A 15,857-nucleotide genomic window follows, 5' to 3' on the forward strand; every position below is an offset into this window, starting at 1 on the left:
TTCCTTTTTGACTGTCAGTCAAATGGTCAGTCTGTCATATATTCTCTTTCACACACACACACACACACACACACACACACACACACACACACACACACACACACACACACACACACACACACACACACACACACACACAGCTACCCTCGAGCAAGCTGTTGAGCTTGCCTTTGAATTTAGCTGTGCTTTCTCTCCCCCCAGATCCAAAGGGAAACTTAATGAATAATGAACAGAGCAGTGAAAGAGATGGGTGGGAGTGGAAGTAGAGTCGATGGGCAGTGAGAGTGAGAGAGGCCCTTCAGGATGGTGACACATTAGAGGGAGGGAAAGAGACACAAGCAAGTGTTTGCCGATCAGTTAGGTAGAGGAGGAGAGAGGAGGAAGAGAATTGAGAAGTGGTAGAAAAGAGGGAGAGGAGGAAGGAGGGTATCGGAGGTCTATAAACCCAAGAGGGTGCTTGGTGAAGAGACAGATTAGGCTCTGGAGATGACAAGCAGGCAAGCGGCGAGATGAGGGTTAGGAGGAAGCGGACTTGGAAAAGACGGGGGTCTCAGAGACATGGCTGGCTCCTCAGCACAGCTTCATCTATCATCCAGGCCTAGTTCTCCCTGCCAGTACAAATGTGCCTGCAGTTCACATCTCCAGTTGGCATGCAGCTTCAAAAACTCTCTTAAGCAAAAGCGCAATATAAATACATAGAGTAAAATAATGACTGTCCTCAAAACGGCACAGAGCTGTTTTTCGATCACGCACCAAAGAGGCACAACCCCTGGGGTTCGCTGTTTTCACACTTTATTTTCCCACCATATGCGGATACTTTTCACAGTGTGACATCACATGGGAGCATTGTGGGAGACCTATATACAAGTGACTCTGAAAAAGAGGTACATTGATGTGCTATTGATAGGGGTCGGACCCTCACTGTGACACCATAGCTTATGTTTGACTGGCGAAACTGTGTAACTGTAAACGCCTCCTCCTAACAGCAAGCACCACGGTGCTTTGAGTGGTGCTCGGCTATTGATCCAAAGACCATTTCTCTGCGTGATGTCCATTTCCCCTGACAGTTTTTTAATGACAGGTCCCTAAATCATTTTGCCGGAGGGTCTAATTGCGGAGGAGTCTTCTAACAATGAAATGACATGATTACAAAGCAGTGCCAGGGCAAGATTGCAAGTGATTAACTTGCGAGGACATTTTGTGGCATGCAAAAGGAACCAGTGTGCCCGCAGAGACAAAAAGGTTGTTTTTGTTTTTTTGCCTGATGTGAGATGGCTCTACGGTCTCCCTTCATATCGAGAAACACTCGGTCAATTAATCAAAGCTAAGCAGAACTGAGGGATTATGCACTTGAGTGAATCTCATTTCAGGCTGGTGGATGTGGTGGGTGTATGCGTGGGACACGCCGAGGACACAGACAAATGGCGAAGTCAGCGGGCTCTCCTGGAGCCCGGGGAGACACACACTGTATCAGCAGTGGGCAGAATGGAGAATTAGTTTGCTTTCCACAACATGCCTAATTTATATGTGCTGGACAAGCACCAAGGTTACATCCCGCTCCACCATTAAAAATCCATATACTACTCTTCCCCCTGTAGAGAATGTTAGCACTTTTAGCCCTGAGCACTTACTGAGCCAAAACAAATTACCGCTCCGAGATCAAACAACTCGTTTGTTTTCACCCCATTCTCTGAAAAACATTGTTTCCTCATTCCAGTGTATCAGAGGTCTCACTAGAGAATCACGAGCTGATCACACGCGAACAGGACAGCAAGTAAACATTACAGTTACGGATGTAAACCAAACTCCATTCTGCTGAACATTTTGGGATTTTCGCTGCTTTCGTTCATCCTGACTTTAATCAGTGAGAACATGTTAATAGATAACATGACCGTGGATGAGCCCTGAATCTGTGTCAAGTCCTGTCACATTTCAGGACGGCCTCAGTAACAATGTTCTATCCACCAATGGAAAAATAAGTTAAAAAAAAAAAAATCAAACCAAAAGCAAACATAAATTAAAAGAGAAGAAGAAATACTATTTAGAATTTTCAGTGTGCTTCTGACAAGTAACATGTCCTGTCCACAATGTACAGTATAATGTCAAGAATCAGTGTTGGGGGGGGGGGTGTCCGGGTGTCATGGTGGTCTATTCCGTTGCCTACCAACACAGGGATCACAAGTTCGAACCCCCGTGTTACTTGGTCAGGCGTCCCTACAGACACAACTGGCCGTCCGGATGTGGGTCTGTGTCCTGGTCGCTGCACTAGTGTCCCCTCTGGTCACTCGGGGTGCCTGTTCAGGGGGGAGGGGGAACAGCATGATCCTCCCACGCGCTACATCCCCCTGGCTAAACTCCTCACTGTCAGGTGAAAAGAAACGGCTGGCGACTCCACATGTATTGGAGGAGGCACGTGGTAGTCGGACGGGTACCATTGGGGAGAAAAGGGGGGGCAAATCCCCCCCCCCCAAAAAACAGCAACATAGCCGACTCGGCAGTCGAGTTAGCAAGCCGCACAGCCTTCCATGCTGACAGGACAGCAGACTCTGGCAAGATCCGCGGAGGAGGTTTGAGTATTTATGTCAATAACTCTTGGTGCAACAATATAAAGATCGTTGAAAGGCATTGCTCTGCTGATTTCGAGCTCCTTATGATTCAGTGCAGGCCTTTTTACCTGCCCAGGGAGCTAACGGTCATTACCATCGCCACTGTATACATCCCCCCACATGCTAATGCTAAGGAAGCACTTAAGCAGCTACAATGTGCCATCAGCAGACAACAGACCGAACACCCGGACAATGCCTTTATCATAGGTGGTGACTTTAATCAGGCTAACCTCAGGGCTGTCTTGCCCAAATTCCATCAGTATGTCTCCTGCCCCACTAGGGGACAAAACACCCTGGACCATCTCTATACAAACATCAGGGACTCATACAAAGCTACTCCCTGCCCTCATCTGGGGCATTCTGACCACCTCTGCCTGTTCCTGGTCCCAGCCTACAAACCCCTAATAAAACGGGTCAAGCCAGCAGTAAAGACAATCACTGTCCGGCTAGAAGGAGCAGTCTCTGAACTCCAGGACTGTTTTGAAAACAGAGACTGGAGTATTTTTGCACATTCAGCTACCCATGGCTCCCATATAGACATTAATGAACAGACATTTGCCATACTAGCCTGCATTAACTTTTGCGCTGAGAGTGTCACAACAAAAAAATCTGTCCGCACCTTTCCAAACCAGAAACCCTGGATGACCAGTGAGGTCCGGCAGCTGCTGAAAGTCCAGGATGCAGCGTTCAAGTCAGGTAACTGTGAGGCCTACAGCGCAGCCAGATCCAACCTCAAAAAGGGAATCAGAACAGCCAAACATAAATATTCCCTACGAATAGAGGACCACTTTCACAATAACTCTGATCCTCGGTGAATGTGACAAGGCATTCAGTCTATCACAGACTACAAAAGCTCCAATCGCGGTCCCACTGTCCATGATGCCTCTCTGCCAGACAAGCTAAATCATTTCTATGCCCGCTTCGACAAGGACAATACTGACCCAGCCACAAAAATCCCCAGCCACCCAGAAAACCAGGTGCTCACTCTATCAGTCGCAGAGGTCAGAGAATAACTGTGAAGAGTGAATACACAGAAGGCTGCCAGACCAGACGGCATACCGGGTTGGGTCTACCGGGAATGTGCCGACCAGCTGGCTGAGGTCTTCACACCTGTATTTAACCTCTCACTGTCCCCATCTAAAGTCCCGGCATGCTTTAAGACCACCTCTATCATTCCTGTCTCCAAGAAACCAACATCCACATGTCTGAATGACTACCGACCCATAGCACTCACCCCCATTGCCATGAAGTGCTTTGAAAGACTGGTTCTGGCTCACATTAAAAACATTACCCCCCCACATTCAACCCACATCAGTTCGCCTACCGTCCCAAAAGGTCTACTGAGGATGCCATTGCCACTGCCCTGCACGTTGCTCTGAACCACCTTGAACTTAACACATACATCCGGATGCTGTTTATAGATTACAGCTCTGCCTTCAACACTATCATCCCTGCCAAACTATCAGTCTGTTAGGTGAGGTGACCACTCCTCCTCCACCCTGACCCTCAGCACAGGTGCCGCTCAAGGCTGTGTTCTGAGCCCCCTCCTTTTCTCCCTCTTTACCCACGACTGCCTGCCAACTCACCCTTCAAATGTTAGTTAAGTTTGCAGATGACACCACAGTCATTGGCCGTATCACCAACAATGACGAGATGGCCTACAGAGACGAGATTGAGCACCTCACATCATGGTGTACTACCAACAATCTTGTCCTTAATGTGCAGAAGACAAAGGAGCCGATTGTGGAATTCAGGAGGTCTAGAAGCTGCAGCCACTCCCCCATTCACATCAATGGGGTGGAAGTGGAGCGTGTTTCCAGCTTTAAATTCCTTGGAGTCCACATCAGCGAGGACCTTTCGTGGACATTAAACACCCAGGCCCTTGTGAAAAAGGCCCAACAACGCCTGCATTTCCTGAGGAGGCTGAGGAGTGCCCGTCAACCCCCCAAAATTCTCACCAACTTCTACCACTGCACCATAGACAGCATCCTGACCATCTGCATCTCAGTGTGGTACGGCAGCTGCACCTCAGTAGACCAGAAAGCTCTGCAGCGGATCGTCAAGGCAGCCCGGCATATCACCAGTACCCAGCTCCCAGCCATAAAAGACATTTATCACAAACGCTGCCTTCGAAGGGGTCTGAGCATCAGCAGAGATCCCACCCACCCCAACCATGGACTGTTCTCCCCCCTGTGCTCTGCGAGGCGCTACAGGAGCCTCAGAGCCCGCACTACCAGGCTCAAAAACAGCTTCTTTCCACAAGCTGTTGCCCACCTGAACCTGACTACCCACTGAATGTCTGTAGATATTTTTAAATATTTTATACTCCAGCCCTCTTTTAACTTATTTTTAGCTTTTGGTCTTCATGTGTGTATATCTTGTATTGTGTTTGCTGTGTTTGTCTGTGTCTGTCTTGCACTGTTTGGTGAAGCCACAGCCCTCATTTCATTTTTAACATGTGCCTGCACATTGTTTTTAATGACAATAAATTGAATTGAATTTAAGATTAAAATGTTGAAAGTTACACCAAATCCATTCACATCTATTGCATACCCCCTATGAATAGCTTAGCAATGTTAGCTTCATGATCAGTAACTTCAAACACCATCTGACACAACTATTTACATGATATAGTATGAGGTAACAGTCACTGCTGTGCAGGCACCACCATGGAAGCCCTACCTTGATGAGGGAAAAACAACAAAAATAAATAAATAAATTTCCCCAGTGATAGAAAGGAGCAAGTTTTCAATTTCTCATATAATTGAGCATCCCCAATATATGCCACTCAAAATAAAAGGCTGCTCAAATACCTCATAATCCTATAAACACAACAGAAATGGGGGGGGGGCATTAAACAATCATGTTTCTTCACATATCTGAATAGAGCCACCTGACTTGGCTATTGTCCGTGTATTAAGCGATGACTAAACACAGGAAATAGTTTGAGTCAAAAGACACAGTTAAGAGCGATAACTCCTAACAGCCTGAGTGCACTCTCAGTGAATAATGGAACAGCCGTTAATGAAAACAAGAGGTACAATTAAAGAACTGGGTCAGGGCCTGCAAATCCAAGTATGGAAAAAGCCAACCTCCTCTGAGTCCTGATAGGTTTTGTCAGGCAAGAGAAAAATCGATGTGCTTTAGTTTTTCAGTCCAATAGCAAAATAAGAGCACAAAAAAAGAAAACTATTACTCATGAAGCCGTTTGATACCAAACAAGGATTACTCCGACAGAATATAGGGCTTTGAAGCCCAACCCTATTGAGGTCTAGCCCCATGGGCAGCTTATTATACACGGGTGGTGGTTCATAGACTAGTTACCTGACACCATGTCCTAACTGAATGCACATCAAAGTGTTTAGTCGCAGCACAACTTGGCTGTCTTCACTAGAACCATCAAGGTAGTGTGCAAAGTAAAAAACACACACACACACATATATATATATATATATATATATATATATATATTCATTCATTCATCTTCAGCCGATTCTCCGGGGCCAGGTCGTGGTGGCAGCAAGCCAAGTAGGGCACTCCAGACGTCCCTCTCCCCAGCAATGCCCTCCAGCTCCTCCTGAGGGATCCCAAGGTGTTTCTAGGCCAGATTGGACATGTAGTCCCTCCAGCGAGTTCTGGGTCTACCCCAGGGTCTCCTCCCAGTTGGCCGTGCCCGTAAAACTTTCAAAAGAAGGCACCCAGGAGGCATCCTAATTAGATGCCCGAACCACCTCAACTGGCTCCTTTCGATGCGAAGGAGCAGCGGCTCTACTCCGAGCTCCCTCCGGATGTCCGAGCTCCTCAACTTATCTCTAAGGCTGAGCCCAGACACCCTACGGAGAAAACCCATCTCAGCTGCTTGTATCCACGATCTCACCCTTTCGGTCACTACCCAAAGCTCATGACCATAGGTGAGGGTTGGAACGAAGATTGACTGGTAAATTCAGAGCTTTGCCTTCTGGCTCTGCTCCCTCTTCACAACATTCCGGTACAACGTCCGCGTTACTGCTGATGCTGCACCAACACCAATCCGCCTGTCAATCTCCTGCTCCATCCTACCCTCACTCGTGAACGAGACCCCAAGATACTTGAACGCCTTCACTTCATATATATATATAATACAATCAGCCAAAACATTAACACCTATTGCCTAATATTGTGTAGGTCCCCCTCGTGCTGCAAAAACAGCTCTAACCCGCCGACGCATGGGCTCCACAACACCTCTGAAGGTGTCCTCTGGTATCTGGCACCAAGATGTTAGCAGCAGATGCTCTAGGTGCTGTAAATTGCAAGGTGGAGCTGCCATGGATTGGACTTGTTTTTCCAGCACATCCCACAGACGCTCAATCGGATTGAGATCTGGGGAATTTGGAGGCCAAGGCAACACCTTGAACTCTTTGTCATGTTCCTCAATCTCTTCCTGAACAATTTTTGCAGTGTGGCAGGGTGCATTATCCTGCACTGGCATCAGGGACTACCATTGCCATGAAGGGGTGTAACTGGTCTGCAACAATGTTTAGGTAGGTGGTACATGTCAAAGTAACACCCACATGAATGCCAGGACCCAAGGTTTCCCAGCAGAACACTGTCCAGAGCATCATACTGCCTCTGCCGGCTTGCCATCTTCCCATAGTGCATCCTGGTGCCATTTCTTCCCCAGGAAAAACGACGCACATGCACCCGGCCTTCCATATGATGTAAAAGAAAACGTGATTCATCAGACCAGGCCACCTTCTTCCACTTCTCCATGATCAAGTTCTGACGCTCACATGCCCATTGTAGGCGCTTTCAGCAGTGGACAGGGGTCATCATGGGCACTCTGACTGGTCTGCAGCTACGCTGCCTCATATGCAGCAGGGTGCGATGCATTGTGTATTCTGACAACTGTCTATCATAGCCAGCGTTAACTTTTTCAGTAATTTGAGCTACAGTAGCTCTTCCATGAGATCAGATCAGATGGGCTAATCTGCGCTCCCTACGCACATGAGCTTTTGATGCCCAACACGCTGTCACAGGTCCTTGGATCATTTTTGGTAGGTACTGACCACTGCATACAGGGAACATCCCACAAGACCTGCCATTTTGGAGATGCTCTGACCCAGTAATCTGGCCATCACAATTTGGCCTTTGTTAAGAGGTCACTCAGATCCTTACGCTTGCCGATTTTCCTGCTTCCAACACTTGAACTTAAAGAACTTACTGTTCACTTGATGCCTAATACATCCCACCCCTTGACAGGTACCATTGTAATGAGATAATCCATGTTATTCACTTAACTGTCTGTGGTTTTAATGTTTTGGCTGATGGTGTATATATAAAGCTTAATCAGGATGCCCCCTACCTGATCCACTCAAGATCACGGTTTTTTTTTTCCATAGCAGTATGGCGGGCATTAAAAAAATAGAGAAAAGGCGTCTATCAATCTGTGTAGGAAAAGAGGCGCTTGGCCTGGCATTTTGATGCATGGAGCTGGTTTTTGTGCTTGATTCTCACTTGCTACACATGCATTCAGGACGAAAGGTGTTAAAAGGGCATTGTGTTCATGCCTTTTTGGTCAAGTCTTCATTCCACATAGCCTTGAAAGGAATTGTAGGTGCAATGCAGTGCAGAAAGAGGAGACTCTATTCATTGGTTTGAAATGACCTTGAAATTCTCTCTCATTTACAGTGATCAGTCAGGCTCCAATGCACTCATTCCCATCCTACCTTAAGGCTTTACTGAGAGGTCAAGGGTCGCTCAGCAGGACATCATTATTCTCCCCTTAGAAATGCTAGGGTAACCTTGATTGGAGTGTCTTTCAGCTATGGAAGAATAACAATTATTGCTTGCGGGGCAAGATATTTTTTTTCTTTTTCCTTCCTTTCGTTTCCTGTCCTTTCCCTCCATTGGGCAGTGGATTTTTTTCCACACCTTGTTAATATCCAATTTGGATAGCCTCCGTAAATGTAGATGCCACGTGAATGGCAGTTTTTCTTAGTGTTAAAATAAAGTGCTGTAGATATATGTCAATATTTTTATCAAGGTAGAAATCAAGACTGTTCTAAGAATGCAAATTGAATATCTACATGACTATGTGCAAAGACGGTCTATTAAAATGTATAACAATGTGTCTGTGTCACCTAAGAAATTAGCTGTTGGCCTAAGTTGATTACAACCATTTTGGATATTATGTGTCGCCAAATGTTGTATGTGAGGCAATACTATTTCATACAGTTAATTTGTAAGTTTGTTACACTTCACTTTCGTCATTTAATTTAGAGTATAACAGCTAGTAATAACTGTTTTACCACTGTTCAAAAATATATCCTTTGTGTTTCCTGAATTTACTTTTCTTCTTTTTTTATGGTCATTTGCATGAGCTACCTTTGACCCTTGGGATCTTAAAGCCCAGTTGCATTAAGTTCCTTTCATCATATCTGAAAATCTTACCGGAATACTTTTCATGTCTTGAAAAATTATTGAACGCAACTCAAGGTAGAGGATTTCATTTCACGGTTTATCTAAGGGCAAGAAACTCGCATATTACTTATCCGCCGTGGACGAGCATTTCCGTGGCAGCAGGTGAGTTTCCAGGCATGGATTCTTGCTTACATGTGAGAAAACGGTGATCTGTTTACAGCCAGGTGATAACATTAGGTCAGTATTTCTCAAATGTGCGTGCTCTACAGGCTAATGTTGCGAGATCTCACCCGCTGTGTGCTCTTGCCTCTGGCGGTGCCCTGGGGAGTCCTGACTTTCCCTGCACAAATATCACACTATAGACCCTTAATAACCATTGAGGTTACACACGGTCATTTAGAAAAGCCATATCCAGTTTATTTATTTGTATTTTTGCTTATTTATTAGAAAGCGAAACGTACTCTTCCAAAAGGACACAGAACATTTAAACATATTATTGTGTTTAGTAAGCAAAAGGTTAATAGTTAGTTCTTAGTCGACAAAATTATGAACTATTTTTGGACCGTATCTTCTATCCCAGACGGACCTCTACACAGACAAACACTAGGCCCCTCCATTCGCCTCCCCATTCTGGACGGTTTCTGTTGTTATAGTTTTGAATTCAGTCATTCTGAACACCATAGCCCGACACAGGGTGATAATAATGAGAAGCAACGAGAATTCAAATAGTCAATTACTGATATTGTCTATTTGAGATAATCTCCACTGAGCTCAGTTAAAGGGAAGGTTTACCATTTTGCAAGATACACTCTGGAACTCAATGTGGGAACCCTTGGTAGTTAACAGACCCCTTTTGGGGAACCGCCATTAAGTAATTTCTTGATGAATGATTAACTACAGGTAACGATTTTTGTTTTTCAGATGATCAGAGTCTGTTGAGTTCCTTTAAATCCAAACTTAAAACTCATCATTTTGCCTTAACCTACAATTAGTTCTTTTTAATTTGAGTACTTCATGACCTGTACAGCATGGTGGGTCAGTTTCCGTCTCAATGAATTTACCAAGCACTGTTCTGCTGACCAAATTATAGAGTATTGATTACTGCAAACTGTTCTCTTCGCTCACATCTTCTCTCTCTTTCTCCGAATGATGTCTTCTCCTTTCTCTTCTTCTGTGTATGTGAATGGTGTCATGCGAGTCTCCCGCATGAGCACGTGCAGTCTCTGTCCTCCATCCAGGTCTCCATGGTGACGGTGGTCACCACGTGGAGACTGCTTGGCATCCTCCTGATCACATTTTTTTATATATCTTATAATTCCATATCCTGTTTCAATGTTGCATCCTTCTCTCACTCCAATGTATGACTGGGGTTTTTTTTTGTCTCTTCTCCCATGTGTGTGAACGGTGTGATGTGAGTCTCCTCTGTGTGCATGTGCAGTCTGTCCTCCTGTCAGGTCTACATGGTGATGGTGGTCGTGTGGCTCAGGTCCTGGGCTGTTCCGGTGGCGTCTGGACACTGCTTGGCATCCTGCTCATCCTATTCTTCATATATTTTATAATTCCATTATAATTCTGTTATCCTCTTTCAATGTTGTATTGTGTAAATTGTGTACACACAACATCCATCGTGTGTCTGTCCGTCTTGGGAGAGAGATCCCTCCCCTGGAGGTTTTTTCCTATTTTTTTCTCCCTGTTAAAGGTTTTTTTTTTTGTAGGGAGTTGTTACTCATCTGAACCAAGGGTCTAAGGACAGCATGTTTTATTGCTGTAAAGCCCCCCTGGGGCAAATTTGTAATAATGGGCTATACACATATATTTGATTTGACTAACTAGAGGTAATGATTTTTGTTTTCCCTTTTTATTCTGAATGGAAATTTAGGAATGTTGTGTGGTGACTTCCCAGAACCCCAGCTTGGGGGATGGGGAGTAACTTTAGCAGGCCAGGACATATAATGTTGTCTTGTTGAACAAGCTCTTTTGAGCTACCTAGGGACTTTCCCTGTTGTATCCCAGAACGATGGAAATATATCAGGTATCCAAATAGATATCCAAAAAAAACCTTGACAGTCATCTGTGTCTGGTAATACATCAAGATGGATTGACTTGTGAGATTATCCACCCGTGGTACTTAATCTGTTTTGTTAGGGATGAAATTTAACCAACGGCCATTGTCATTGATGACAGGACCTACCTTCTACAAAAAAAAAAAAAAAGAAAGAAAAAGATTTCTGTAGCTCACTTACAATTGCCAGTTGTTTTTGCTCTTTGTGACTTTGTACAGTTTTTGAATCATTGAGGTGATCAATACAGGGCCCGAATACTGCAGCTGCAAGTGAAACCCAAGTTGGGACTCGAGTATCAGTGTGGGCGCAGTAACCACAAAGTCAATGGATCATCCATAATAATAGCTGAATGAGAGACGGCATGTCGGAAGATGTTTAACATCCGAGATGCTATGGGGACTTCTAAAGTTAGAGCTTGTAACTGTTTTTGCCCATTTATATGTTTAATTCTAATAGATAAATAGAAAGATAAATGATAGACTGTTTACTGTGCTTTACACTATCCAATTTGAATTTGCTACTAACACATAGAATACACCCTGCACAAATTCCTGTTTGAAATCTAATAATGTATTTCTTGCTCATTTTAGAATGGCTATATTAATATGACAGTCGTAACACTGAGGAATGATGTTTCACTGGCGTGAAGGTTAAAGAAGAGAGATGCTTATAAGTTAATTGTACATACAAAATAGATGAATGGATGAGATACACTGATGAGCCAAAACATCATGAGCACCTGCCTAATATGTTGTTGGTCCTCCATGTACCCGCTGAGGCATGGACTCTACAAGACCCCTGAAGGTGTTCTCTGGTATCTGGCACCAACACGTTAGCAGCAGATCTTTCAAGTCCCGTAAGTTGTGACGTGGAGCTGCTGGGGATCGGACTTGTCGGTCCAGCAGATCCCATACATGCTCAATCGGATTGAGATCTAGAGAATTTGGAGGCCAGGGCAGCACCTTGAATCTTCTTTGAGAATCTTTAAGAATTCATCTTGTTCCTCAAACCATTCCTGAACAATGTGTGCAGTGTGGCAGGGTGCATTATCCTGCTGAAAGAGGCCACTGCCATCAAGGAATACAACTGCCGTGTAGGCGTTTACCTGCCTGGTCTACAATGATGTGTAGGTAGGTGGCACATGTCAAATTAACGTCCACGTGAACAGCCGGACCCAGGGCTTCCCAGCAATATTTTGCCCAGAGCATCACACTCCATCCACCGGCTTGTCGTCTTCTCACAGTGCATCCTGGTGCCATCACTTCACTTCCCCAGGTAAACTATGCACACGTACACGGCCATCCATATGATCTGAAAGAAAATGGGACTCATCGGACCAGGCAACCTTCTTCCATTGCTCCAAGGTACAGTTCCAACGCCTGCACACCCATTCTAGGAGCTTTCAACGGTGGACAGGGGTCATCATGGGCACTCTGACCGGTCTCCAGCTATGCAGCCCCATACACAACAGGGTGCAATGCACGGTGTTGTGACACATTCCTTCCATAACCATCATTAAAATTTTCTGTAACTTGTGCCACAGTAGACCTTCTATCGGTTCGGTCCAGGTGGTATAGGGATAGCCTTTGTTGCCCCCGCACATCGAGGTAGGTACTCACCACTGCTGACCAGGATCACCCCGCAAGCCTTGCTGTTTCAGAGATACTCCGAACTAGTCATCTGGCCATAACAACCTGGCCCTTGTCAAAGTCACTCAGGTCTTTACTCCTGCCCATTTCTCCGGCACCCAACACGTCTAGACAGATGCATACATGCATATATGTTGAACACAAAGCAAAATATCTTTCCTGAGTGTTTTCTCTGGATACACACTAGTGAATCGTCTCTTTTTTTAAATTTATTTCTGATTTCTCCCAATTTAGTGGCCAATCGATCCCTATTTTAATTCAAACACCCACCCTCGTACTGCATGCGTTCGCCAACTGCATCTCTCCGGCCGGCAGTCTCGAAGGAGACCGCCTCCCCACTTTCGTGACAAGGCGACTCCAGGCCGAACCACCGTTTTTTACCGACACACACAGAGACGCATTCACGTGACGAACACAAGCCGACTCCGCCCCCCTCTCGAAGACAGCGTTGCCAATGATTGCTGCTTCATCGAGTCCGGCCATAGTCGGATCTGACGAGACCGGGGCGCGAACCCCAGTCCCCAGTGGGCAACTGCATCGACACAAAGCCGATGCTTAGACTGCTACACCACCGCGGACCCGTGAATTGTGGAAACATGGCATAGATCAACAAAAATAGACACTGATTTTAAGGAGCACCACCAGCTGTCAAAGGGCTACAACTCAGATCATAGTCATTGTGTTAACCATTAAAGAGACATTTTCATTCACTAAATGTTTTTTCTATTTCTTTTTTCCCTGAAAAACAGAGGAAATATATTTTTCTCCCCAAATTAACACATCCCTTGTGTTTACAAGCCCTGGCAATTTTGCAGAAGATATTCACTTAGAAAAAAAAGCAGTCTGTTTTTTAAGAGTTGTGTGCCAAAACAAGGAATTGGTACAATATGAACTGACGGCTGAAATGTCAGTCGTTTTTTTCCCCCCTAGAATTTCAGCATGACGGTATGATCATGAAATTCCAGGCACCGATCAGAATAATGTGCTTCTACCACTGAAGTTCCCGTCAGTCTCTGTTTCAGCTTGTGCTCCACATGCTGCTCCAAACCAATATGAACAGTAATAGCTCCGAAGATCAGTTCCAATATCCTCCACAAACTCCCTGCTTATTAAAGAGTTATTCAAAGACATCGCTGGCTCACATACAAGTAAAATTTAGTGGTGGATTTAATAATGTTTCTCTCATTATGCTGGGGTCTCAAACATCGGATGAAACAGGTAGTGACAAGCACACTTTCTAAGGCAACATCTAAATGTCTGAAAAGGATTTGCCGAGGAGATTACTAGAATAGCGCCTGAAGTCTAAAGTGAGTTGTTAGCTGAACATCTACCTTGTCAGATGCCATTCGCATGAGGAGGGGGGCAATCTACCGCGGCACCTGTGTCGCTCAACTTGGCTTAGTCTCAGAGACTCTGAGGTCTCCAGACATCAAGTTATGATGCTGAAGTTGATCACACACATAATCTCAAACAGTGCATCTGTATAAATGAGAAAATAATAGAAGGCACACTGCTCCTTTCCATTATACATTGCACAAATGTGCTACTGCCAGTCTGCATAGACCGTCAGCCTGTAAAGAGGACTTTGGCGCCTGAGCTGAATCAGCAGTAATATTCTTGTGTATTCAATCAGAGAAACCTCCGATGGAATTCAAATCGGTACTTTCAGCACAACGCTGGAAACCTGATGACAATCTGAATCAAATAAACAAAGCAAAATGATTTCATAGGACATGATTACTATTCAGTACTCTAAGATGCCTGTAGGCAGACACACAGATATAGAAAGCATCTGCTAATTAGTGATTCCTGTAAGTCACTTTGGATAAAAGATGAGAAATTACAAATTGAATCTAGACGATGTGTACTGTAGTGGTTGTTGGGTAACAAGACTAAGAAAAAAAAAACCCTAAAGCTTCTTTCTCTCTTTTTGTCTTCATTCTTTGTTGTTCTCAGCAGGAATATGCAAGACGCCCTCCTGCTGAGAAGTGAGACTGATCACACATGTCGCAAGCATCTTGATCCCCATGCAAGTCTCACATAACTCTTCTTCAGGGGACGGCACTCATTACGCTCTCTTGTCACACTAAAACTACGCTGAGAACACTCAGGGCACACATGACTATATACATGTATTTGTGTGTGTATATATAAGTGTGTTTAGGGCTGCATGCAAGATGTCATTACTGCAGTGTTTTTTGGTGTCGTCGTGTGGAGTGCGGGGTGGTGTGTCGAGGGTGTCTGGCTGGGTAAGCTGGCGTTGGATCGGCCGGGGAAGCCTGGTCTACTGCGTCCGGTGGGCCCAGGGACCAAGGCCCTGCCTGGAGCTAAGCCTGAGGAGGAAACACCTGACAGGACCGGAAGCAAGGCAGGCTAAGCTAAATGTTAGCCCATGCAGACTGGCAGTTCCGACAGTCATCCTGGTGTTCACTCTCTTGGACAGTGACTATATATATATGTGTGTGTGTGTGTATATATATATATATATACATATATGTGTGTGTGTGTGTGTGTATGTATGTATGTATATATGTATGTATGTATGTATGTATGTATGTATGTATGTATGTATGTATGTTGGATATATGTTTGTTGTAGTTTGGATAGATGTGTTCTTGTAGTTTGGATATGTGTTTTTGTATTTGTGTTGCACTACTGTGGGCTGGGGGAAACGATATTTCGTTTCATTTCACGTACAGTCCATTTCACGTACACAAGTGCATGAAATCAAACAACAACGCTCCCGATTCCTTTTTCTCCATGCGCAACAGCCTTGTAACCTTAAAGTCAAACTAATTAATAAGAGAAATGTGAAAACACTGTCCCATCATCAAACTGGAGATCACTCGAGCTTTGGCTTGGTTTGATTTCTCAATCTTCTCACTCTTTCCCCAGATAAGATCCCCCAAGGCCAGTAGTTCATGGAGAGGTAGCATGGTTTAACCATGATTACCACAGACGAAAAACATTCCTTAATGTCAGACAAGTGTATGTCGGCTTGAATATGGCCCTGTTGGGCTTAAGGCATTAGTCCATGTTTGACGCTGTTGGCTATGTCTTGCAAATATAAACTTGTAAGTCTTAAAAGGGAAAACTTCTAATCCTTTAAACTCCTGCCCATACCTTTACAGGTCAAGGTT

The sequence above is a fragment of the Lampris incognitus genome, chromosome 19 (genome assembly GCF_029633865.1).
Source record: "Lampris incognitus isolate fLamInc1 chromosome 19, fLamInc1.hap2, whole genome shotgun sequence".
In the NCBI taxonomy this organism is placed as follows: Eukaryota; Metazoa; Chordata; class Actinopteri; order Lampriformes; family Lampridae; genus Lampris; species Lampris incognitus.